This window comes from Arvicanthis niloticus, chromosome 5, assembly GCF_011762505.2.
Source record: "Arvicanthis niloticus isolate mArvNil1 chromosome 5, mArvNil1.pat.X, whole genome shotgun sequence".
NCBI classification, from domain to species: domain Eukaryota; kingdom Metazoa; phylum Chordata; class Mammalia; order Rodentia; family Muridae; genus Arvicanthis; species Arvicanthis niloticus.
In genome coordinates this window covers 50,321,106-50,347,849 of record NC_047662.1, presented here as the reverse complement: position 1 = coordinate 50,347,849, position 26,744 = coordinate 50,321,106, and the positions used below count along the sequence as shown (strand labels likewise).

Sequence of the window (26,744 nt, the reverse complement as noted above, 5' to 3'; positions counted from 1 at the left end):
GAGCTTCCTGGCGCTCCTAGCATGCAGGTCTTCAGGTTTGTACCAGAACTGAACCTTTGGTTCTCCTTAGTTCTAGCTTGCTGACTGACTTATAGATTTAATGACATGGCCCAATACTTCTAATAACTCTCAATGAACATGTGTATGTGGAGATCATTGAAGAAGACTTGGCTTCAATCATGGTACCTGGCATGTAATAGATAACATGTAGAGGTTTATTATATAAGCAATTGAACACATCATTAATTACCTGCATGATATACAGGCTGAAACATTGACACCATTGAAGAAAAGCTTTCAGAAAAAATACATGTTGAATGATGGGAAGCTGGGCAGTGGCCATGAAATCATGTATCTGTTTACTCACTCAACAATTTGTCAACTCAATGGTATGTTAATTGTGTACTTGTCTACCAAGCTCTTAACATATGAACATGAATATAGGGAACACATGTACAACAGTGTTGTAACTGTTCCCAGAAAGATGGTACCCCATGCAGGGTAAAAAACTGTACAGTGGGAACATGTATACCCCAAAGAAAAGATAGAGGGTAGGGGAAAAGCAAGCCACATCTTAGCACACACAGGATGAAGAAGATAAGGTGGTTGGGCAGATGCTGAGTATTGTCCCAGCATTCTACATTCCTCTTGAATATCTTGGGAATGTGGCTGGAAACCTTTTCATTGCTCAATGGCTTCATTGGAGCACAAAAAAAAAGTTTCATATCGAGGGAGAAGAACTTGGGGGGTTGAGAGATGGTTAAGGGCACTTGTTGCTCTTTGGAGGACTGGGGCTTGGTTTCCATCACCCATGCTGCTGTAGGGTTTCTATTGCTATGATAAAACAACATGTTGAAAGCATCTTGGGAGGAAAGGGTTTATTTCAACTTATAGCTCTCAGGTTGTAACTCCATCAGTGAGGGAAGTCAGGGCAGGAACTCAAGGCAGAAACCTGCAGGCAGAGACTAAAGCAAAGACCATGGAAGAATGCTACCAACTGACCTGCTCCATGGCTTACCCAGCCTGATTCTTATGCAACTGAGGACCATTTGCCCAAGGATGGTACCACTCAGAGTGGGCTAGGCCCTACCACATGAATCATTAATCAAGAAAACCCCCTACAGGCTTGCCTACGAAGAGATCATATGGAGACATTTTCTCAATTATTAATCCTTCTTTTCAGATATGTCTAGACTTTTGTCAAATGGATAAAAAACTAACCAACGCACACAAAAAACTAACCAACAACACACACCAGTTCCAAGAGATCCAAAATCCTCTTCTGGCCTCTAAGGGTACCAGGCACACACATATCCATGTAGACAAAACATTTATACGCACAAAAGAAATCATATAGCTCTCTCCTCCAGCCGAGCAAGATGCCCAAAGGAAAGAAGGCCAAGGGGAAGAAGGTGGCCCCAGGCCCCACCATCATCAAAAAACAGGAGACCAGAAAGGTGGTCAATCCTTTGTTTGAGAAAAGGCCCAAGAACTTCAGCATTGGGCAGGACATCCAACCCAAAAGAGATCTAACACGCTTCATAAAATGGCCCTGCTACATCAGGCCGCATCGGCAAAGAGCCATCTTCTGTAAGCATCTCAAAGTACCTCCTGCCATTAACCAGTTCACCCAGGCTCTGGACAGGCAAACAGCTACTCAGCTGCTTAAGCTTGCCCACAAGTACAGGACATAGACAAAGCAAGAGAAGAAGCAAAGGCCACTGGCTCATGCTGAGAAGAAAGCTGCTGGCAAAGGGGACATCCCAACTAAGAGACCATCTGTCCTCCGAGCAGGAGTCAATACAGTCACCACCTTGGTGGAGAACAAGGAGGCTCAGCTGGTGGTGATTGCCCATGATGTAGACCCCATTGAGCTGGTGGTTTTCCTGCCTGCCCTGTGTCGAAAGATGGGGCTGCCCTATTGCATCATCAAGGGAAAGGCCAGGCTGGGTTGCCTGGTCCACAGGAAAACATGCACCACTGTTGCTTTCACACAGGTTAACTTGGAAGACAAGGGTTCTCTGGCTAAGCTGGTGGAAGCTATTAGGACCAATTATAATGACAGATATGATGAGATCTGTCGCCACTGGGGAGGCAACGTCCTGGGTCCTAAGTCTGTGGCTCGCATTGCCAAGCTGGAAAAGGCAAAGGCTAAAGAACTCACCACTAAACTGGGTTAAATGTACACTTGGGTTTTCTGTTCATAAATATTACAAAATTATCTTCCAAAAGAAAATGAAATCATATATATATATATCTTTTTGTTATATATATATAAACATATATATTTATATTTGTTATATATATAAATATGTTTATATATAACCAAATATATTTAAAATATATATATTTTAAATATGTATACATAAATATACATATATATACATATATATATATATAACAAAAAGATACACATTGTGTATCTTCCTCAATTTCTCTCTACCCTATATTCTGAGACAGGGTTTCTCAATGAACCTGGAGCTCACTCACTGTTTTGCCTGGCTATGGTTTTGTTTGTGGATCTTAATTGCAAATGACATATGAGTGCCATCAAGGCTACTTTCTGCTGTGTAGTACTTCTTTGTTCAGGAGCTCAAGGGTACCCATAACATACAAGGTACTGCCAGGCTTTTTTTTTTTTTTTACCTTAAATGTCACCTAGCATTAGAGGAAAGTGTAGAGTCACTTCTCCTGGCCATGACACAAAGTATGTATGGTGTATAAATAGGGTCACTTAGAAAAGTTCTGGCTGTTTCTAGAACGATGAAATCAGGTCAGTGGCTAGAGTTTTCAACAACTCCACGATCAGACTGTGGAAATGGGAACATATGTTTTGAAGTTGCAAAGCCACTTGTCTTAACAACATCCCCCAATGTTATATCGGTGTGAAGTCTTCTTGAGAAGTTGTCTGACCTACAAAATCTAATCATGGATTTTAAAGCCTCTTGGGAAATTGTGTCATACACTGCCTTCAGGTTAGAATGTCAAGCTTTTAACTGATAGATTAGACTACTGATTTAAAGCACCTCTCCTGTGCCCGTCTTGAGATCTCAGTAAGACTTCCAAAACAAGAAAACAGAGACCTTGCAAATCTAGCCACCATGTGTTTAAAATGCACAATTTTAACACTCAGGAACACAGACTTTAATTTTTTTCTCAAAGTGAGCCTTATAAGGTGTGAGCAAATCCTCATGCCCTATCTCCCTCTAGAACCATTTGAGTAGTTCCAGAGCCTTGGCTGTGTACCAGATGCTATGCCAACGACCACTGGGAAGGGGACAGAGTCTGCCCAAACACAGCTTCCTTGAAGGGTGAACTTCAAATTAGTATATAAAGAACAAGTGACAGTCACACAGAAAAACAAAAGAAAAGGGAAAAGGGTGTTCCAGGTAAGGAGAGAGTGTATTAACAGGTCATGATGAGGCAGTTGCTTGAGTTACAGCTTAAACAAGTGCCTGCTCCTCCTGATTTTATTTTCTAGGGTAAATAATGTTTTGACATCTTGGGTCAAAACAAGTCTCTTGTAGCTATAAACTACGCACCTGTGAGTAGGCCTCTGTAAGACAGTCCTGCAAATCTGGAATCGTATCCCTCACCACTCCCAAGTCTCTGAAATCTGAACCACCATCCCCCTGCTCTAGGTCACCCCAGGGTGACAGGACAAGGAGTGGGTCAGTCCTATATTAAAGAGTCTGCTAATAATAATAATAAAAAAAAAAAAAAAACCTGTGGCGGTTTGAATAAGTTTGGTTTCCATAGACTGATGTATTTGAATGCTTGGCCCTGGGGAGTAGCACCATCAGGAGGTGTGGCCTTGTTGGAGACAGAGTGTCACTGTGGGGGGTGGGCTTAGAGGTCTCTTAGTGCTCAAGCTTTGCCCAATACAGAAGAGAGCCTCCTCCTGGCTACCTTCAGATCAAGATGTCAACTCCTCCAGCATGATATCTGCCGGTATGCTGCCTTGCTTCTTATGTTCTAGCATGTAACACAGTGCTTGAGGCACAGATTGCTCAACCAGTGAACAAGTGTCACACTCTCTATTAAGTGAGGAATTAATATCAGAGCTTTTTGAAGAGTCTATATAAAAGAATATTTTAATGGTATATTTGAAAACACTTCTCATCAGTATTTAGCCTGATAATATTTCTCTATTTCAATTAACCTATGATAACAGGTTAAGCTAGGTCTACTTTAAGATGTATTTCATGTTGAAAGAGGAAGAGGAAGGAGAGGACAAAGGAGAGGAGGAAAAGGAGGAAGAGGAAGAAGAGGAGAAAGAGGAAGAAGAAGAAGAGGAGGAAGAAGAGGAGGAGGTGGAAGGGGAGGAGGAAGAAGAAGAGGAAGAGGAGGAGGAAGAGGAGGAGGAAGAAGAAGAGGAAGAGGAGGAGGAAGAGGAGGAGGAAGAAGAAGAAGAAGAAGATTCTACAATTAAGATCCACAAACCAAACCACAGCATTTTGCACCTTCCCTTAATTTACTAAAGCACTGCACACATGTGGTATACAGACATACATACAGGCAGAACACACATATGCAAAAAATAAAAATGAAATTTTTTTTTAAAGAAAATCCAGTCCTGGGGCTTCCATGGGCTGGGGTGGAATGTGGTGTGGCATGTGTAGGAGCCAATGTTCACAGACACTCCTACTCTGCCATCTCCTCCTCCCTAGCCTATGTGGACAATTAACAATGGCAAGAGATCTGAGGATGCAGTTTCATATTGCGTATTCCCTTTTCATTGCCCAGCACAGAAAGGATGGTGAGTTTATCTTCATTGAATTGCTCAGCCCTGGGGCAGTGGGAAAATTTCATTCTGATTGTGAATGAGCTGACCTCCAGCACAAAGTGGTCTGCTAGATAAATGAGGTGGTTATCCCAAGCCAGATCGCCCCATGGGGAATTTGAACTGCAGAGCCAGACAGACCCAGAGACAGACAGCATCTCACCCACAAATAGGCACTGTGACTCTTGCATGCTGCTTCTGCACTGGTCGTCTGGAGGTGTCATCCATTTAAGATAACTGCAGAGACCAGGTAAGAAAACACGGGCAAAGCTCTTGCCACACAGAAGGTCCTAACTGTGAAAATGGTCTGCATTCCATCTCCATTGTCTTCCACACAGCGTTGAAAATCTTGGCTGTGTGGTAAGAATATGAGAAGCCAGATTCTGAACCACAGATATCCTACCCCAAACCCAGCCACCTCTGAATTACCCCAAGAATGAAGCTGATATGAAACACCGACTCATTGTCATGGTGACTCCGTGTTGGTCCTTAGTTTTAGAAATTACTACAAGTAATAAGCAGTAAGCGGCAGAGAGAAGATTGTTAGAACACCCGGTGGCTGGGAACACTGAGAATGAGACCCTCTCAGAGCTCTGGAGTTCAAAAAGAAGGTGGCAGCTGGGCAGGCTCTCTCTGAAGGCTCCAGGACAACCCCTCATTGCCTTTCCCAGACTCTGGAAGCAGAGCTACTGTGTGTCTTCACTTTCACATGTTCTCCCCTCCAACCTCAGTGTCCCCTGCTCTAGAGTACCAGTCATTGGATGTAAGTGCCACTCTAAATCCAGAATGATCTAATTACATATGCAAAGACACTATTTCCAGATTAGGTCAAATTCCAAAGTCTGAGGTAGACACAAATGTGGAGCTGGGGAAAGACACAGTATTCAACCTACTACACTACCTAACTACAATTCAGATTGTTAAATATCCCCCAAGTATGTTCTGTATCCATCCCTTGGTAATACCATCTTTGATTTAATTAGATCAGGGCAATGAATAGCATGATCATGTGACTTACATTCTAGCCAAAATACTACAATCAGAAGCAGGGTGTGACTCCTTAAATAACAGTCCCATACTCTTCCTCCATTTCTCTCATATTCTCTGGAATTTAGATGTGATGGCTTGACCTAAGCAGCCATTCTGGACAACAGTGGAAAGGTACACACTAAAGTCAGCAAAAGCCTGAGCTATTGGCAGCTTTTCAGAGCTGCCCTCTCCTGGCTGATGCTTGTTTAATGAAAGTGAACCTCTACCTTCATGTGTTATTGTCATTTGTGGTTCTTCCTAACACAGAGAGCAGGGCCTGATCATAATAAGTATTCCATCTATCTTCTTATGGTGGGTCTGAGTTATAAAACCTCAGAATTAAATACACACACACACACACACACACACACACACACACACACACACACAGCATTTTAATAAGAATCATGGTTCCAAAAAGCAAGCCCTCTATATTAAGATCTTATTGTTATTATAACTATATTAGTTTAGTTAATAACTTCCTGAGCTCGTATATGATGCTTCACACTACGTGTACTTGTACCTTCTTTACAAGATAATTTTCCAGCAAGTTTCCTCTGACTCTCAGTGGCTGGGCCATGACATTGCCCACCCAGGGTAGATTATTCACAGGGTAGCCTCTAGGGTGCCACTACAAGGTGGACAGTGCCCCTCCAAGCCCATGGCGCTGCCACATGTATTAAAGGGAAAATATAAGAGGATTCACTCATTGAAGGCATAGTCTTGAAAAGTCAACAGTGGCTAGGTTTTAGAGCAGAGCCACCTTCCCGGGAATAATCACCCAGGAGCCTACTGTAGATAACAGTAGATAACCAGGGCCCAGTGAAGATAACAGTATAGATAACAGATAGCTCAAGGACCTTAAGCAAGGGACAATGAAGTAAAGCAACAGGTTGCCTGGGTTGCATGCAGCAGCCAGCGAGCCCCAAGCTCCACTCTTATAAACCAGTGAAGGTTGACTTCCCACGCAGGCTCTATGAGCATGTGGGCTGCCTGAGATTCTGTTCTGTGACATCCTTACCCACATGAAGGGAACAGCCACTTTTCAGAACTTTGCTGTTAGCCAGAGTACAGAGACAGGATGTGTTTTCTGCTGGCTGCTGCAAGGCTTGCTTTCTGAAAGCTCCAGGTAGTTTTTAGTTCAGTGACTCAAACAAGTCACAAAGCCAACCCCATGGGGGCAGAGTAGAGCAATCCTACAAAGGTGCAGAACACAGATCACGGGACACAGATTTGGAAACTAGGAGTTTTCTGGACATTGAGGAGACTAGAGGAGACAGGTCCACGCTGAGCTTCCCCAATAACTCTTGACCTGTCAATCTTTTACATTGTTAGAGTATCTTGTTTATGCAGAGTAGTGTGTGTGTGTCCATTATGATGTTTCCATACCAGTACACTTTGGTCATATTGTCACCTCGATTCACCCTCTTTTGGCCACTCCTACTCATCCTCCAATAGATCTTTTACTTTCATGTTTTTCTTTCCTTTGTGTGTGTCTGTAAATGGTGCTATGTGTCTGTATATATGTTTGTGTGGGTGCATACATGCACACGCATGTGAAGATCAGAGGTCAATGTTAAGAGACCTTCCTTGATCACTCTCCACCTTATTTTTGAGACAGAGTCTCTCAGTGAACCTGGGGCTCAGTGTTTGAACTGAGGTTGGCCAGCAAGCCTCTTGGGTCCTCGGGTTCAGTCTCCTCAGCAATGAGGTTATAAGTATATCCTGCTTATATCTGAATTGAGGAGTTCATGCATGCTATGCCTGAATTTTACCAGCTAAGCCATCTCTCCAGTTTCTTGTGTATGTTTTTAAACATGTATATTTTGCATAAGAGAGAAAACATACAGTGTTTGTGAGTTTGCCTTATTTTGTTTAATATAATGATCTCAAACCTACCCACTTTTTTTCTGCAAATACTCATCTTCTTCTTTGTGGGTCTATAATAAATACCTCGTTGTTTCTATAGAACACATTGTATTTATTCCATTGACAGGTTCTTAGGTTGATTCCATAGTCGGTCCAGTGCTTCAGTAAACGTGGATATGCAAGCACCCCTATTGTATGTTGCTACAGAATCCAGAAGCAGTATATACCCAGGAGTGGTACAGCCCAACCATATGGAGGTCCTCCCTTTAGGACTTTTTAGAAACCTTCACGCCAATTTTCACTGTGGTTATACCAGCTTACACTGCCACCAACAGAGTATAAGAATTCCCTCCCGTTACCATTCTCCAACGTCACCAACCTTCAGCTGTTGGTTTTGTCAATGTTAGCCATTCTGCCTGAGTTGACCCTCAGAGCAAGCCCACAGAACTGATTCATGAAGGCTGCTGCTGCTTCAGCAATGACCAGGACACTGGAGCTGACAGCTGATCCTAAGACAACACTACCTCAGCCTTGCTCTTTGGGAAGTGCTTACCTTCTTGGGTATTCAGGGCCCATTGAGTTCTCAAGCAAATACCCGCAAGACCAGGTGCTGGAACCTTGACTACCAGTGCTACAGAAAAAAAAAAAATCAATACCTGCCAGAAGGAACAAGCAGACAAAGGCTTCCGGCCCCACAAGCGTCACATCAGTCTAAGAGAGGTTGAGCACGGCAGATGAGTAATGGGGAAGCCTGTGATGAAGAGTTTCAAGCCTTTCCACCTTGGTTATGCAGTAAGACATGACCTGGGGGTGAGAACGGAACTGAAAAAGTTTTCCTACCACATATACCCTCTTCCAGTCTTTTTTCCTATCACACATACCCTCTTCCGGTCTTTTTTCCTACCACACATACCCTCTTCCGCCCACCGTTTCACTTGCTCTTTCACCAGGCACTGAGTGAACTCTCACCATGTCTAGCTGCCCCATGATTATAAAGATGGCTGTCAGGAAGAGACAGAAATGGTGACCTGCTTTAAATTATGATGGGCTCCCGTGTTTCTGGATCAGACTTAGCAAGCCACGTGTCTAAATTTGGAAACAAGTTTGCAGTGGAGGTGTGGAAACACGTCTTTTTTACACATACCACAGGAAGTAGGTTTTTATAAAAATCATCCAAATATAAAATAATTTAAAATGTGTAGGAATCAGAAGGTTTGCATATGCAGAAGGGAGACAGGTTGCCACTGCTGAAGACCCTGTGGATGTGGAGGACGCATGGCACCTAGCAATTGGTTCCTTGTGCCTCAGTGCATCATGGCTCTTTGTTCCGATGAGCAAGGAAGTCAGCCGCATTTACCTTAATGAGCTGTGTAAATAGCCCCAGGAGGAAAATATAAGCTTCTTGTTCCCCACCAAGAATATACAAGTATTCACATGAGGGCACAAAGATGGTTATAAAATTTCAAAGCCCAATGACCATGCCCATTCTGTTAATGAAAAAACCACAGCTGTATCCATATGATCCATACTGCCAGTGTTCTGACCCTCTCTTCTCCTTCTCCTCCTCCTCCCTCGGCACCCTCTTACCCACCCAGAACTAGCTCCTGCTGCCAGCCAGCACCTCGGCTGTGAATTTTAACATCAGTTGTGTAGGTGTGTTTTCCTTCTGAGATGAAAAAAAAAAAAAAAAGCTGAAAACCCTCTTCCAATTAATCTCTCACTCTCTTTTAAAAAAGAAAACTATATTATCAGTTAGACATGATTAATTCTTTCATTTAAAAAAATGACAAAAACAGCCTTTCTCCTACCCTTAGGACCCTTGACACTTTGCGCCCCTCCTAGCCACTGCTCCAAGTGTTACCATTGTCTTGGCCTCCTTGCCACTCTTCAGCAACCGTTTGGTAATTCTTCCCGATCTTTCCTGACACTGAAGCCTTCCTTGGCAATGCCATCACCTTTCCCAAAATTCAATGGACACTCTGTCCTTATTTTTATTGCCTTTACCAAATTGTGAAAACATTCCTCTTGGCTCTGAGACCATGCATTCAGACCAAGCATTTTCCTCGTCCTCTTTGGTAACTGGTCCAGACCTTTTAAAGATGTAATAAAATGCTAAATGGAACTTCTCCTGGTGTCTCAAAATGAAGCTGGAACCTAAATCTAGAAGTAAGGTATAAGTACCCCCATATTCAGGAAAACTGTGACTTGCTAGGAAAGGGCTAGTCTCCTGTACCCCTCAGTCATATGGGGTGTCACTAGAGTTATCATGATAGGCTGCTGCTGGCCAAGCAGAAAGGGCTATGGCTTTTCTTCTTACAGAGGAGGTCAGAGTTCTATCCCATTCCCCAGAGATAATTAAGCCCATAATTGGGGACATGAAGGGCTAACGGCTGATGCTCTCCACACAGCACTGGCCACTGACTCAGTTAGATGCTTGATCGATGCGTTTGGCCAGAGACAAACACATGACTTAAGAACACCTGGCATGTTGTTCTAGGAGATACAAAGTCTGTGATGCTAGAACCAGAAGCTGCCTGGAAGGGGAGAAATAATAAAACAGCCTAGACCCCCAAAGTCTAGAATATTCCCTTGGAGCATCTTGCAGTCTCTCTATTGAGCTGTTGAAAAAAGTCAACTTTTCTCCACTTGATGTGTGGACTGTGTACTCTCACCTTTTACAATAAATTGAATATGTAACCAGCTCTTGGTCCATGGAGTGTGGACACAAAGGGAGGCTCCACTTCAGGTCAAGAGATTGAAGTAGGGCAAGATTCCTTATTTCCTACATACAGTGGACACCACAGAAGAGACTGATTCTCAGTCAGCCTGGAGCTCTGAAAGACCATGCTAGGCCTTGATGCTCACTACCTACATGGGCAAGGAACACGAGTGAGGAAAGACGATTGACATTTAGGAGCTGTCATGGTATGACCTCATTCAATCTGACTAATATAAGAAGACAGCATGGTCTTACATGGATCCTATCCAAGAAGTAGGATATGTTGGGACTAGTTGCCCCAACAATCACGAATTAAGAAAATGCCTACAGCTGGGCCTTATGGAGGCATTTTCTCAACTGAGGTTCCCTCCATTCAGATAACTCTAGTTTGTATGTGGAACTGACATAACATTATTCAGCACACATGCATTGTCTGCCCTGTTTTAGTCTTACATTTATATCGTCACCTGAGTGAACCAGGAACCAGAGAGAGAATGGATTATGGAGGGGAAAAAAAAAGGTTGACAAATTACCATCTCCCTTCTACTTGATGATCTAGGCTCAAAGTTCCAGACTTTGGAAGAAGTACCAGACTGCATGTGACATGGAAATGTTAATTTACATTGGTCTGAATGCTTTCTATGTGTGGAAATAGATTTGAATACCTGTGTTGTCTCGGGAGGTATGGTTTGAATGAGACAGTGAGAGAGTGAAACTGTCTTGTAAGTATTCAACCCTTGTAATAAGCAAGCTCTGACTCCTAAGGAGGAAAAAAAAAAAAAAAAAAAAAGACACACAGAGGGAGGGAGGGAGGGAGGGAGGGAGGGAGGGAGGGAGGGAGGGAGGGACTTCTTGGGGCTCCCAGAGTGCAGGCTGCAGGCAGCATCCTGATTCCATCTTCTTACATGCTAACTGCAGGTTTCAGTGTAGTGTTCGATTCCAAACCTGTTTGTCAGGCATGGCCATTGTCCCCTGATCTGAGCCGTGGAAGTAACAACTGGGCCCTGATACTTGAGTAGCTCCTGGGACTCCATCAGGGGCTGACCTATTCTCTCCTGCCTTTGTGTCCTAAACCTGTCTCTCTTTGGGACTTGCCTGGTTCTTTCATTATCCAAGGAGGAAAGTTTAACTTTGGCCATCTGACTCCAAACATTTAAATACCAAGTTCTATTGACCTTGCTTTTTAATTTTTTTTTGTTTGTTGTTTTGTTTCTATTTGGGATTGCTTATTTGGTTGGTTTTGTTTTGTTTTTTTGAGATAGGATTTCACTATTTAGCTTTGGCTATCCTGAAACTCACGATGTAGGCCAGAGATCTGCTGGCCTCTGCCTCTGGAGTGTTTTAAAACTACATTTGCTTACTTTGTGTGCGTCTGCATGTGTGGAAATCAGAGAACAATTCTCAGAAAACAGCTCTCTTCTTCTACCATATGGAACCTAAAAATGTATCGATATGTTTATCTCTATATTTATCAGGTTTGACAGCAAGCACTTTGATTGGCTGAGCCCCCTCAGTGGCCCCCTGCTCTCTAATTGCATCTCACATCAGTTCCCCTTTCTCCATCCTCAATGCACTGGCTCATTGATCAAGGCTTCCTGCCCTCTCATTTGAAGAACTACTATGGTCTCCACCTGGACTCTTCTGATATAACTTGTTGATTCTTTTTGTTGAGATAATTTATGGGTTCTTTTTGTCGAGATCCTTACATAACAAAAGTGATAAATCAAACATGCCGTGTGCGTTCTTCGTGCCAGAGCTTAACACTAAACTCTGGGGATAGGATCCAAAGACAAAGCAAAATCCTAGAGCTAGGGATGTAGGGATGCAGCTCTGTGGTCATGCACTTACCTAGCATTCTAAGGCTCAGGGTTCAATATCATCATTGGAAGAAAGGAAGGAAAGAAGGAAGGAAGGAAGGAAGGAAGGAAGGAAGGAAGGAAGGAAAGAAATTTACAGAACAAGGGTCTTCCTCATGGAATTTATATTCAGTGAGCAGATAACAGATATCAAGCCAAGAGTAGGTTCCATACCAGGAGTTAAAGGATTCAAAGGCACTAGGTATTTTATAATACCCACAGAACTTTTTTTTTTTTTTTCACACTCAGGCTCTGTCTGTGTTGCACTAGTAGAAATACAGTGTGTCCATTCAGTTGGATTAGGGGAATGTGCTTTGGTCAGTTTAAAAAAAAAAAAAAAAAGACAGATGGGCTGAAGTAATAGCTCAGTGGTGGAATGCATGCTTAGAAGGCTTGAGGCTCTGAGCTTGATCCCTAACATAAAGAATTACAAAGATAAATAGACTGTCATCTGTTTATGTTTCTGCAATACACAGTTGAAATGAACTAAGGATTTTTGAGGTGAAGGAAGGCCTGCCTAGGCAACATTCCCATCTCCGTGCTCCAGGCTTCCCTTCCTCCCTCCACATTAATGGTGCCCTTAGGAAAAGGGCATGTACAAACAAAGTAAACTGTGGTAAGGAATAGAATAACCTCTAGAACTATCTAGGGGATGAAAACCATGTATCTCTTCGTATGTATCCCACAGCGTTGTAACTAGTGTCAATAGACCAACTTTGTTTTGTGGTGCTGGAAATCAAACCGAGGGCCTCATGCATGCTAGGTGAGTATTCTGTCCCTGGGCTACATCCATTGCCAAGATATTTTTTTAATCTACTTTTTTCCCCCTAGCAGATAACTTCTTGGATTACACCACATGAAAGCTAACTTTTCTGGGGGCTTTTTTGAATTAGCTTAAGTGGCAGTATAGAATCTTGATGCCTGACTGCTCTTCTGCCCTTAGCAAACCATGATCAAGTTTGGCCATAGTGGATAAAGGAGGAAGGAAGCTGCATTCATTGTAAAAATGCTGGATTTGCTACTGCAATCAGTAATGTCCTCTTCTGGCAGTGGAAACATTAACTACTACTTACTTTTATGCCCAATGGTTGCAGGTAAGCAGGTAGGTACCGTGCTTCATCCAGTCATTCAGACACCCATGTGTCAGAGCTGGCATCGTCTGGAATGTTCATCAGAGGAAGAGAGTGAAAATAGAGTCTTTTGCTTCCTCACCCAGAAGTGACATGCCACTTCTGCTCCATTTGCTAGCTAGCTACATGGCCTACATGACATAAGGAGTGGACATGGATGGAAGTGATGCCTGCTACCCATATCATTAGGCACTTTGTTCAGAAAGCCTTCCCCACCAACACCTCTTGCTCCTCAACCTAGGTAAGAATGGTTATCGAGACATGCTTCCGTGGCAACAGCTACCTCTTTCGAATCATATTGCACACATTATTATGCCCAACCAATCATTGTCTAACCTCCCTGGGTCTCCTCAATGCCTAAAATTCCTGTTGCCCTTTACTTCACCTGGCTAAGTTCTATTTCCCTTACAGAGCTCAAACCACTTTCAGTTCACAAAAAAAAACACTGCTATTAGAAGAGTCTGAAACTTGCAGAAGAAAACCCCCAGACTCAGATAGTATGCAAAGACAAAGAGCATGTATTCTGCAGAAACAACCAGCATGCTGGGGTCAATCATTCGTCCAAGTGGCTACCCCAGACAAAGGCATGCAGGCCTTCTTATAGGGAACTAGAGGAACTCTCTAGAAGGATTAGGTAATCTAAAATTTCATTGGTGGGTGCTAGGATCCCATAGGATGGGATAAGGCTGCCCAGCACAGATGGCCCATTCTGACAAAAGATATTTCCCCATGTTTGTGGTTATCCCTAGGCTGTTCTTTGGAAGGGGGTTTTATAACCTTGTTTCTGGATTTTATGGGTTGTTCATACATCTGGTACCTTAAGGCCTAGTTCCTGGGACTTAGGGTCTGTTCCTGTAGCTCGTGCCTTATGGTCTTCTTTTTGAAAAAAGACCTGGTCCTTAGATGAAGACAAATGGGGTTTATGTCATCCTTTCATTAAGAACTCTGAATATCCTGTTTTTTCTCTTCTCAACATTCTTCTGTATGGAGCACTAGGACTCCATAGGAACTGTGAGGCCAGACAGATGCTAAGAAGGGTAATTGCAGTGGTTTGAATGGGAATCCCCCTCCCCCACTAGGTCCTTATATTAAAATACCTATTCAGTCAGTGGAACTGTTTGGAAAGGATTAGGAAGTATGACCCTGTTGGAAAATATGTGTCACTGGAGATGGGCTTGGACATCAGAAGTCCATACCACTTCCAGTTAGATCTCTTTCTGTCTCTGGCTAAAGCTAAATTGAAGACATTGGAATTAATTTAATTCATAGAGAAGTTTCCAAGACACCCTAACATCACTTGGTTATTACTAATCACTCTTACGCAGATCTACAATGAAAAAAAGTAAGTGGAGCAAAAAGAAATACAAAATGTACAGGTTGGGGAGAAAAAGAACACCAGGAAATGTAATATTGGAGCCTTAGTTTGAGCTGAAAAGGATCAGGAGAAATGGACTAAATGGAGTGGTACCCTAAGTGCAGTACAGCTAATACTGTAACTTGTAAAAGGAAGAGGCTGGGGGGGTTTCTAATTCTAAAAGCATCAACAAGTCAACGCTTATGCAAATGTAATTCAAGGAGCCGGCCAGGTTCCATCCCATGTGTGTGTGTGTGTAATCTTCCTTTGCAGTTGAGGAAAGCTGCCTAGGCCAGGCATGTATCAGGGGAGTTCCAGCATGGAGGTCCAGAAAGGCCATTGCATAAAGCTGGGAAAGTGAAGCTGGGTTTTGTTGGAGACCCTAAGATGTTAGAGATGCTGCCGGGGCAATCAGATACCATCCAAGGACAGCTGCAGGCAGCTGGAAGTGCAGAGCCATCTAAGCCCTTGACATTTGGACATAGAGCTGCAGGATTTGGAGTCTGGCCTGATGGGTTTTGTTGTTGCTTTTTTGCCCAGGTTTTCTTCACTGTGTCTCTATTCCTCTCTTTTGGAATATATATTCTATATGCTGGAAGTATATAATTTGCTTTTTGACTTTACAAAGGGTTACATTTAAGAGATTGCTTTAAGTCTTAGAAGAGATTTTGGACATTGGAACTGTGTTGAAACTGCTCCTATGGGGGCTTTTGAAGCTGTGCTAAATGCATTTCGCCTTACGATGTGACCACAGCTTATATGGGCCAGGGCGAGGATTTGTGGTCGTTTGAATGAGAATGGCTGCCATAGGCTCATGTATTGAATGCTTGGCCCCCAGATGGTAGAACTGTTGGGAAAGGAGTAGGAGGTGTGGCCCTGTTGAAGAAGGGTTGTCACGGGGGGGGGGGGGGGGGGGGATTTTGAAGTTTCAAAAGCCCATGTTATTCCCAGTTAGTGTCTTCTCCCCTCTCCCCTCTCCCCTCTCCCCTCTCCCCTCTCCCCTCTCCCCTCTCCTCCCCTCTCCCCTCTCCTCCCCTCTCCCCTCTCCCCTCTCCCCTCTCCCCTCTCCCCTCTCCTCCCCTCTCCCCTCTCCTCCCCTCTCCCCTCTCCTCCCCTCTCCCCTCTCCCCTCTCCTCCCCTCTCCCCTCTCCCCTCTCCCCTCTCCCCTCTCCCCTCTCCCCTCTCCCCTCTCCCCTCTCCCCTCTCCCCTCTCCCCTCTCCTCCCCTCTCCCCTCTCCTCCCCTCTCCCCTCTCCTCCCCTCTCCCCTCTCCCCTCTCCCCTCTCCCCTCTCCTCCCCTCTCCCCTCTCCCCCTCTCCCCCCTCCCCTCTCCCCTCTCCCCTCTCCCCTCTCCCCTCTCCCCTCTCCCCTCTCCCCTCTCCCCTCTCCCCTCTCCCCTCTTCTCCTCTTCTCCCCTCTCCCCTCTCCCCTCTCCCCTCTCCCCTCTCCCCTCTCCCCTCTTCTCCTCTCCTCCCCTCTCCCCTCTCCCCTCTCCTCCCCTCTCCCCTCTCCCCTCTCCCCTCTTCTCCTCTCTCCTCTCTCCTGCTTGTGGGTCAGATATGAGCTCTCAGCTACTGCTCCAGGGGCATTCCTACCTGCCTGTTGCCACGCTACATGCTGTGATGGTCATAAATTCTAACCTAGAACTTGAGAGCCCCAGATTTAAGCTTTATTTTATAAGCTGTTTTGGTCATGGTGCTTCGTCACAACAATCAAAAGTACTTAAGACAGCAATGCAAGAAGACCCCAACACATCTTGTTATTTAAAAGAAAACTAAAGGTTTTAGAACATAAGTGTTAACGATAAGAATCCAGTCCAGAGAAGATAGAAAGTCAAAGTTGGGGCTGGAGAGATGATGCAGAGATTTACAATGCTTAGAATTTCTGCAGAGCACTGGGGTTAAGTTCCCATTATTCATATGGAAGCCAACAGTCCTCAGTAACGCCAGTTCAGGGTCACGTGATATCCTTGTCCCGCCTCAGCAGCCCCTGAATACATGTGATGAACATGAACTCACAAAGGCACACACACATACACAAAAATAAACTCATTAAAAAAAAAAAAATCTGACCGAAGTAATCAGGAGGTGTTGAGCCTGTCAAAGGAGCTGTGGATCTGTGGTGACTTTCAAATGATAGATGATACAAAAATTGCTGAGTGCTGCTTTGAGATTGATGAATGTTGAATAAATGGGTTCTATTCCAACAAAAATAGAAAATGGTCATTTGCATGAAATTTTATAAGAAATAAATGGTTGGAAGGCATATCTTCATTTGCTATAGAAAACACATAATTAGCATTTTAACTTCTATATCACACTTACTCTAAAATGCATTTGAGCTACTACAACAGAAAGATTGCTATATTTAAAGAAGGAGTTCCTGACTACCCATTGTTAAAGTCTAGGCCGAGTTTATCAACTTGTTTTCCAGTCTGTACTGTTTATGCACATCCTGTCTGAAGGCAGGAGGACACGGTGAAGCTGGCTTACTCTCTGTCAGGCATCCGGTGCTTTAAGGTGCGCATTAAGGACTGATGCTTATATTGGGTTAGCCTCTTAGACTCAATCCAACAGAAACTTGGTTGGGCTTTGTGAATGAATACAGATGAAACAGTTATACCCTAGCGTGTGTGCGTCTGCCTGAGAGATACAGGTTCCTATGGTAATGGCACCTGGGAGAGTTTCAACAGTATGCATGGAATTCACATTACCCTAACTCACTGAAGCCCTCTTTGTCGTGCTCAGCCTTGAAGTCATTTTCTGTATTAGAAATAAGTTCGGCAGCTTGAAAGTGTATCAAAAGAAAGACATGTGCTCATGTGAAAACTATTCTCGAATCATCTAAACTTCAAAGCTTGGGTTTCTGTTACCAGGTGAATAAAATCAAACTGCTGCCTGTAAAATGGTCAGCTGAGCACAAAAGCAGAAGTAATGAAATATTAAAACCAAAGAAGAAGTGGGGAAAGCTATTGAGAACACGCACATGGAAGAATGAAAAAATATGCAAAATTAGCTAAAAACAGAGGCAGTTGGGGGAGCCTGCCTTCTCAGGGAACAGCTCAAATGGTAATGAATCTACAAGATTTAATGAGAGAATCCTAGGATGATAGATCCAGCAATATATTTGGGAAGAGACAGAAAAAATTATGTTGGAAACTTATCTCCAAGGTAGTTCAAAGGGGACATAAATGTAGAATCTGTGAAAGATGTTTGTTGCCTAATTTTATTTTTGAACATTATAGTCTCTGTGTAGGTATGGCCACTTATATGCATGTATCCATGGAAACCAGAAGAAAGGATCTGAGCCTATAGCTAACCCTGAAGGCAGTTGTTAGCTGCCCAACATACGTGCTGGGAGCCCAACTTGGTTCACAGCAGGTGATCTCACCACTGAGCCATTTCTCCAGCCCTATGTGTTAGTGAAACAGGATTTCCCTCTAAACTAAACTGCTGTCATCTTTAGGAGTTTGCCTGAACAAGCTTGCCAAAAATCATCACAGCTGGGATTTGTTGTCTGTTGACCTTTCCCCTTGGAAGGAGGGGACCGGAAATGTCATAGGACCCTCACCTGAGTATCCAGCCACTCTTCTCAACCAGTAGTATGAAATCCTTCCCTAGTTACACAGAGCCTAGGCTTCTCTGGGAAGGGCTAGAATATGTAAGTAGGAAAAGACAACAGGAGAAGACAATACCTACACAGCCATGGAGGGCTCATCACAATTTCTGGGTGCAGTCCTTCCAGTGTGGCTGCTTTAAAGTCACCCACAACCCAGCACCCTGTCCTGTAAACTTGATAAACTCATTGGTTGCCCAGAGTAAAGTATGGGGAAGTCCACCTTGTTTTGTCGTTGGGACTGTAGGAGGGAGCAGATGTCATTTGCAGCTCCCTAAGAGAAGGAATTTAGCATGTTTGGTTAATTTTGATTATTAATCTTATTGAATTGAGAAGTACCTAGGAGAGTTAGTATAGTCTCCCCCTCCTCCTCTCTCTCTCTCTTTCTCTCTCTCTCTCTTTCTGAGTGTGTGTGTGTGTGTGTGTGTGTGTGTGAGAGAGAGAGAGAGAGAGAGAGAGAGAGAGAACACATGTGGAAGTCCTTCTATTAAGAGAGTCATCAGAACTCAAGTCATCAGATTTGGTAGCAAGAACCTTTCCCCACTGAGCCATCTAACAGGATCACAGATAGACTTTTAAAATGTGAAAGTTGTCAGCTGCAGATGTAACTTTGCTAGAAGAGTGCTTGTTTAGTACATGTGAGGCCTTGGGTTCAATCCCCAGCACTTTGTAAACTGAATTGGGATATCGTGGTCTATACCTTTGGTCCTAGCACTCAGAATTGGAAGGCAGGAGGATCAGAATTTCAAGTTCATCCTCAGCTGCATAGGGAGTTCCAGGTCAGCCTGGGCCACACAAGATACCTTGTCTTAAAAAAAGGATATGACTGTTAAAGAGACAAAGGCCATTAAAAAGAAGGCAAGGAGTCTTCATCAGGAGAATAAGAAAGATGCCTTGGAACATCTCAGGGACTGGCTAGACCTCACCCATCAGAGATTCAAATGTGTGAAAAATTTAACTCATTTGAAAGACCTTCTGTAAAGAGGAAAACAGCAAGCACTAAGCACTCTGCTTCCACACATCGGCCTAGGAAAAAGTTGGTTTACCAGGATTTTCTTTGCCATTCTCAGCTGCCCAGACATGTAGAAGCCAGTGTGGCTGTGACCTGGGAGGGCCAGGGGGCTGCTGCTAGTGACAGTTCTTGGGATTATGCAAAACCAGGGACATAGAGGCTTCATCAAATTTCAAAAGGGAAGTCCAGAAATGTACTTTAGGATCTGGGTCCCTCCAGGCTGTCCCTGAGGGTAAAGCTGCAAGAGCATAGCCTTAACTTCAACATAGAGCCAAGGAAGTGGAGATGCCACGACTGTGGAAGATCTTAGGAAGAAAGCTGCAAGGGGCCAAGCAGAAAGGTCCAGTGGGATGCAATCAGCAAGGTTACCCAAGGGTTCTGGCAGTCACATTACATCATATGACTTCAGTGTTGAAGAATAGAGCTGCAGACATGTTTGCTTTGATAGATTTGGACTTGCTTTTGTTTAAACCTTCCTTTCTACTACCCTGGCCCTACTGATTTCTCTCTTTTCAAATAAGGATGTTTACTCTGTTCCACTGCTTTGGGGAGCGTTTAGCATTTCACTTTACAGGAGCTCATAGCTAAGAGTTTGTCCCAGAGGAGACGTTGAGCCAGTACTTTTGAGCAACGCCGGAACTATTAAGGCTTTGAGGACTCTTAGACTAAATGCATCTTCCATCGTAAGATGGGCATAAGCCTTTTGAGGGCCAATGTCAAATGTTATGGTTTGAATGTGAAGTGTTCTCAGAGGCTCATGAAGAATTGGTCCACAGCTTCTGGGGCTACTACTGTAGGAAATCTAACAACTTTAGGAGGTGAGGCCTACCTGGAAAGCATTGGGGATATGCCCTTGGTGACAAATATCTTGTCCTCTCAGTCACCTTCTGATTTCTATGAACCATGAGTTAGGTAGCCTCTGTCACATGCTCTCGCTGCCATGATGTTATGCCTCAGTGGGCAGAGAATCACTGGAGATAAGGCCTGTGGACTGAAACTGTGAGTCAGGTGAGTAACTCCCCTTTAAATTATTTCTATTGGGCATTTAGTCATGGCAATGAGAAAGTCTAACACAAGAAATTTAATATGTTTCTTTAATTGCCTATTAGTCTAGCTAATTTATGCATTGGTGATAGGTATCGCTTGCTAGCCTGGCTTCAAATGCTACAACTGCCCAATGACTATAATTTACTACCAATTAATGATGAGACTGCCACTGGGACTCAGCTAATAGATCTAAAATGTGTACTCGGGTGCCATGCTTCAGTATAGATTCACATAGTCAGGAAATGTTCCAGAATCTCAGTGTTAACTAAAGAGAGAAAGCTGAAGGACATCGTCTGGGACCGCAGAACAAATGAAGAATGAGTGTGATCAACAATTGCCAAAACGTCAGTATCAAAGTTTGAAAGATGGTTTCTCTCACTTCAGTTCTTCAGGAAGAGAGATACCAACTAAAGATTAAGGGGCAAGAAATTCATGGAGAGGAACGCCTGTGACAGCAAGACAGAAATAGAAGGAGACACACAGTACAGTCCTGATCCTAGGGAAGGAGAGAAGAAAAGAGGCGGGACCTGGTAGATAGAGTTCTAAACGACAACACAGCAAAACCAATGACTTCTGCAGTGTCAAAGAGCAGCCAGGCACTAGGAGGAATGACCTGGCTCTAGGACCCTCACTGCTCAAGTCTTGGGCTGTGAACATCATGGCTACCCATGATTTCTGTAACAGGTCAGAATAAGAAGTATCCAGTCATCTCAGCCAGCAGGATCTTTGAATGGGAGATCTGAGTCACATCCAAAGATTTATGAGATCTTCTCTTGTTCTACAGATGCATTTCCCTGGCAACTGTTAAGAAACAACTCCTCCATGGCTCCTGTGAGCCTGTCTTCCTGAACAGACATGTTGAAGGAAGTCCATAGGACAAAGAATATCCCTGGATGCTATAGCTGACCTCAGAACCATAGTTGGGAATTATTCATTTCCCTTTTCCACTGCCCATTCTCCATTCCTCTCACTCTTCATTATGACCTCAGCTGACCCCAGTGGCCTACATGCTAATATGACCCAACTCTTCATTTCTGAGAGAATCTGATTCCTTAGCATCCATACCTCCTCAAGGCAACATATCTTCTCATGGACATAACTAAAACATTATAAGCAGAGGTGCCCAGGTTATCATATTGCATAAATACAACCTTTATATTGCCCTGGCTTAGATAACAACTTCCCCACATGTCAATGAATACAAAGAACCCAAAATACTCAGGTCATTGCCATAACTCATAATTAAGTGCAACATTTGTCATCAGACCCAACCATTGCTACTTTGGAAATAAGGACCTCAGTCACCCTGAGCTTAGAGCTGGGTATAAGAAGCAAAACTGACCCCTAATGGGTTCTTGGGATTTATCATAGTGAAGCACAGCTGCCCTGTCCTTGGCTTCTGTAGTGTGTCTTCTTTCACTTGGAAAAACAGAGCCACATAGAGATCTCTGATCTCATGTGTTTGCAATACCCCTAAATGGTGTCACCCTATCCTTTGGAGGATTGCCTTTGAGCTAACATTTCAGTTGTCTTCAATAATCCATCACAATACTTTGTTATGCTGGCTTCTACAGGATGGTGAGGGATCAGGGAGAGCCACAGTCAAGAGCACTCTCTTAAATTTCCTTTACTTTAAATAGGAACTGGATCCAAGGCCATGATGTATGTATGCCATATCCACGAACCAAGCATTCTATAAACCCTGGAGGAGGGGCATGTAGAAAAAAAATCCACTCCTAGAATAAATGTATATAAGTACATACATCTTACATATGTAAGATGAGCCACCAACCTTTCAAGATCAGAACTTAATAACAACATAACACTTTGTGTGCCTTTGTGGAATGTCTTCTTTCAGGTCTCCATACCAGTTTCTAGCACTGATAGATTGGCAGAGATAAACCTGAGGTAGGTATTCATATATGCAGAACTCACAAGAAGAGGCCATCTCTGTCATCATGGCTATTCTAATGACAGATGGCTAATATCAAGGTTTCATGATTTTGACATTTGGAGTTTCTGTGCCTTCCGAAAGTAGAAGGATGGTATTTGTGTGTAAGACAAACAACAACAACAACCAATCAACCAAACAATCCTTACACTTCATATTTATTTCTATGTATGTTCAGCCATGCTTCTATTGATAACTTGTTTATGATCAGGGTTGCAGCGTTGGGGCTGTAGCATGGCCCCTTGGAGCTCTTGTTCTGACTCAGTGCTGACTGTCTACAGGCTAAAGTTGCATCCGTAGAAGTGCTGAGTGTGGTTGGTTGGTGGGGTGTTCCCAAAACAGAAATGTCTACTAGATCACCTGCTTCCTGTTCCTACTAGCAGTTACTAGATGGGACAAATTGTCTTTAATTCTGAAGGTATCCTGGCCTCACCCTAGTCATTAAAATTTTAAAAACTTGACTGAAGTGGCAGATCCTGGATTCCATGCAGATTTTACCTTCCACTCTCTGGAGTTCATGTGGCTTCCGCGACATGTGGTATGAAGAAACCCTCTCTAGATCTCCCAACTTAATGCCATATCACCATGTGTTGGATCAGTGGAACGACAGGGATCTTCAAGGTACAATATGCCTAAGGGTGAAGAATTGCCATGAGGCTGGCTGGCAAGACTTCTTATCAGGTATGGACACTGCTGCCAAGATTGACAACCTGAGTTCAATCCCCAGAACCCACACAGTGGAAGAAGAGAACCAACTCCTACAAGTTGTCTTCTGACTTCCATACATGCACACTAAAATGTAGGACCCTTGTTCTGGAGTGTGTCCCACGATGATCTCCCAGCTTCAGACAGGGTGGGAACAGGGAGGGCTCACTACTGTCTCTGCGCCGCCTCCGGCCTGCGTTTCTGCTGTCTGTAGATCTCCGACCCGACCTGATGCAGGAGGTCGAGGCCAAAGGACACAGAGAGTGAGCGGGAGGGGAGATTGCCTGCCCCTGCCAGTGCCTCTGGCGCCCTGTCGCTGACCAGTCTCTCCCAGGTGTTGCCCCTGTCTCTCCACTCTGAACCGGTGGACCGAGCTAGGCCAATAAGGAGCCGACTAGCTGACAAGGAGGCAGCCTGGTGTCCCAGGCAGGTTCTGGGAGAGCCGGCGGGTTCCGAAGTGTTACAGCTCTTTGCTAAGCCGGGAAGTGCCAGCCAGGTAGCAGGGAAAGGCGGTAGACCCCTTGCCCAGTGTTAACAGCTCTGGAGCCGGCTAGCTGGCGAAGAGGGGAGGGTCCACGACGGAAGCTCTCAGACAACAGGATGGTTCTTCTGTGCGCTTTACTTCTCAATTAAGCTCAATATATATAGTTTGGGGTGGGTGAAGGTTTTAGCAGCAGGTAAACTCATTGGCTTAGTCTGAGGTTTTTGGGGATGCCTCATATGCATGTGAGGAGAGCCTGGGGCACCATTCCTATGTGACCCAGATGGCCGTAGACCTCTCAACCTCTCTGTGGGAGGGGCTGTGAAGGGCAGAAGCTGAGAGAGCCAGGGGGCCAGGAACAGAGCTGAACTTCCTACTGTCCCTAAAGGGTTCTCCGGGGTTCAGAAGCTCGTTCGACCAGACACCTGGTTGTCTCTCAGCTCAGTGCCCCACACTAAAACAATCAATCAACCAACCAACCAACCAATCAATCAATATTGAAAAAATTCCAACACTTTTAAATAGTGAAGCCCAGAGTTCAAAGCTGTGAGTTTTGTTCTCCATTCTGTTTGATTATAAATTCCCTTCCCCCAAATAAAAGATATGGTAATTCCCAAGCCAATTACTGTATAATATTACAAGATGAAGATCTATTTTTTCATCACTATCATTTCTGGCACAAATATGACTGGAGCTGCTACTTGGTTGAGTTTATAGAAACCTATGGTCAGTCTCTAGAATCCTTTGGACAGATTGGTGACTTCAACAGAGCTGAGACAGGAACTGCCATCCAAACAATCTTAAGATCTTTAAGATCTTTAATGGTGTTTGTTTGTTTGTTTGCTTGTTTAGTTAGGGTTTCTCAGAGAAATAAGCTATGGGGGAGGAGTAGAAGAGACAGAGAGAAAAGAGGGAGAGAAAGAGAGAGAGAGAGAACGAACTATGGAAATTTGGTAAGTGAAAAATCTGATGAGGAAAGACAGAGGCCAGAGAATAGTTCAAATGCAAAGACATTGCAGATGATGTTAGGACTCTATGGGTAATATCCTTCTGCCTGGGGGAAACCAGCTTTCTGTTCTGTTCAAGCTTCAGTTGATTGGATGAGGCTACCACACTATGCAGGGCAGTCTGCCTTACTAGAAGGTCTCTGCTTACATATAAATCACATTAAAGTGCCTTCATAGAAATACCAGAATGACATTTTAACCGAGTGTCTGGGCACTGCAGCCCAACAAAGCTAATCATGAGTTCACCACCATAGCATCTGACATCATTTCTAGAATGGGATACTATTTTTTTAGTCACTGTTTTTGTTCAGGAAGTGATAGTTGGCCTTCATAGATTCTTTTTACTGTACTAGCTGAGAATCTACATGGCTCAAGCCATGAGAGTCAATCTTTTTCTCATAAAGGATGGTTGTAATGGCCACCAGCTAGACTCCTGGACAGTGAGACCTTTATAAATTAAAGTTTATCCAAACTGTGCCTCTTATGAGTCTAAATCCTAACCCTAACAGAAGACCAAGAGGACATCTTAGGTCTTCAGGAATTAATATCAGCTTAGACAGTTGTCCAAATGCTCTCGCTTAATATGAGTGGTCCTTCCTAAACACACTTTTGGTACAAGAATGAGGCTTTTGACTGTTAATACTTGCCATGAAGTTGCAGGAGTCTTCATTTTCTGGACATGGCTGTATCCGGCCAGCAGCTACGGGTAACTGGGTTCACCTGAAAGGAAGGCTGGGAATGAAAAGGGAATGGAGGGTGAGAGAAAACCTGGGGCCAAGACAACGTATTCTGATTAAAGCCCAAAGTTTAATATTCTACTTTCAAATATAAAGGGGAAACCCCACCCCCACCACCAGAATGCCTTCTCTCTTCAGCCAGTGTGGGTGAGGGGATTGCAGCCCGGAGGTATCTAAATGTAAGCTCATCAGGCAGTCTATTCTTCTTAGCTCCTGTAGCAGACTGTAGGCCACCATGCCTTCTGGGTCCTATAGTTTGGTCTATCCTGCTAACCATTCAGGCCTGATCAAGGCTCGGGGGAAGGGCACAGTTTCCCCCTCAAGTTTTTAAGATGGCAGTGCCAATATCTGGATGGGGCACAAAATTTTATCCTGTCTAGGGTCTTGAGTGGCCAGGCAACCATGTCTGACTTAGGTTGGTGTCTATATTACTCTTATATTACCAGTCTTCAAGGAAAACATACATAGTATATTGATGTATGCCTCTGCCTTAGGTTTATAGGAGCTCAAGAACACTCTTACCCGTCTTTGACTAACCGGCCGTCATTGGCACACTCTCATATAGACCAAAACCACATTTAGACCAAAGGACCTGTGGGCATGTACTAGATGCAATTTTTCACAGCAATGTGTAGCTGCCATGATGAATAACTGAGCTTGCTGAGAGTGATCTTGTGTGAGGGCAATCAATCTGCTTAAACTACAAGGTTCAAAGGTTAAAAGCAACATGATTATCCAAGCAATGTAGAAAATAAGGTTGAGGGTGGAAATGTTCTAGTATCTAATCTAACTGCTAATTAGCAGGGATCAGACACAAGTCTGGCCACCAGGTATATAGTGGGTGGCTTTAAGTAATGATTAAAAAACACTCTCCAGTAAGAGTGGAGATTATATGTCAAGTTAAATCAGCAGGCTGATAAAGAGTTTGAGCCATCTTCATCATTAGAATCATAATTATTAGGCTCAAGATCTGTGTCCACTTGATGGACCAGTCTTTCAGGCAGCCATCAGGCTCCATTTTCTTTTTCTGAGAAGATGCAGACTGACCCACGACCCCAAATTAAAACAGGGTTGGGACCACACCAAGTATTAGTTAAGGGGTCTCTCCAAATGACCCTGGCAAATGAGCTGGAAGTAACCGAATGCCATTGGTGTTCTGCTGCAGACTGACTTTCTTGTTTTTTTTTTTTACCTGTAATTTCAAGAGAAAAGCACCTTGTCACAGAGATTTTTCCTAGGACAAACAACTCTTAGCTTCTTTATAGAATCTAAAAAACTGCTGGTCCCTTTAAAAGCAGCTTATAACGACAATCAATTTTTGGAAGGGCTTTTCTAGCTCAGCTGGACTCTTAGCTACAGGTGTAAGGTAACTTATCTGTGTACATTAAGACTGCCTTTAAAACCAAGTTAAACTAGATCAAGGGGTGGATGCATAGCAGCTTTAACTGTT

General features: G+C 43.8%; 1 pseudogene; it reads left to right on the top strand.

Annotated features, from left to right (window-relative positions):
- Positions 1-1,373: 1,373 nt before the first annotated feature.
- Positions 1,374-2,180, top strand: LOC117709516 (large ribosomal subunit protein eL8 pseudogene; annotated as a pseudogene).
- The last annotated feature ends 24,564 nt before the right edge of the window (positions 2,181-26,744 follow it).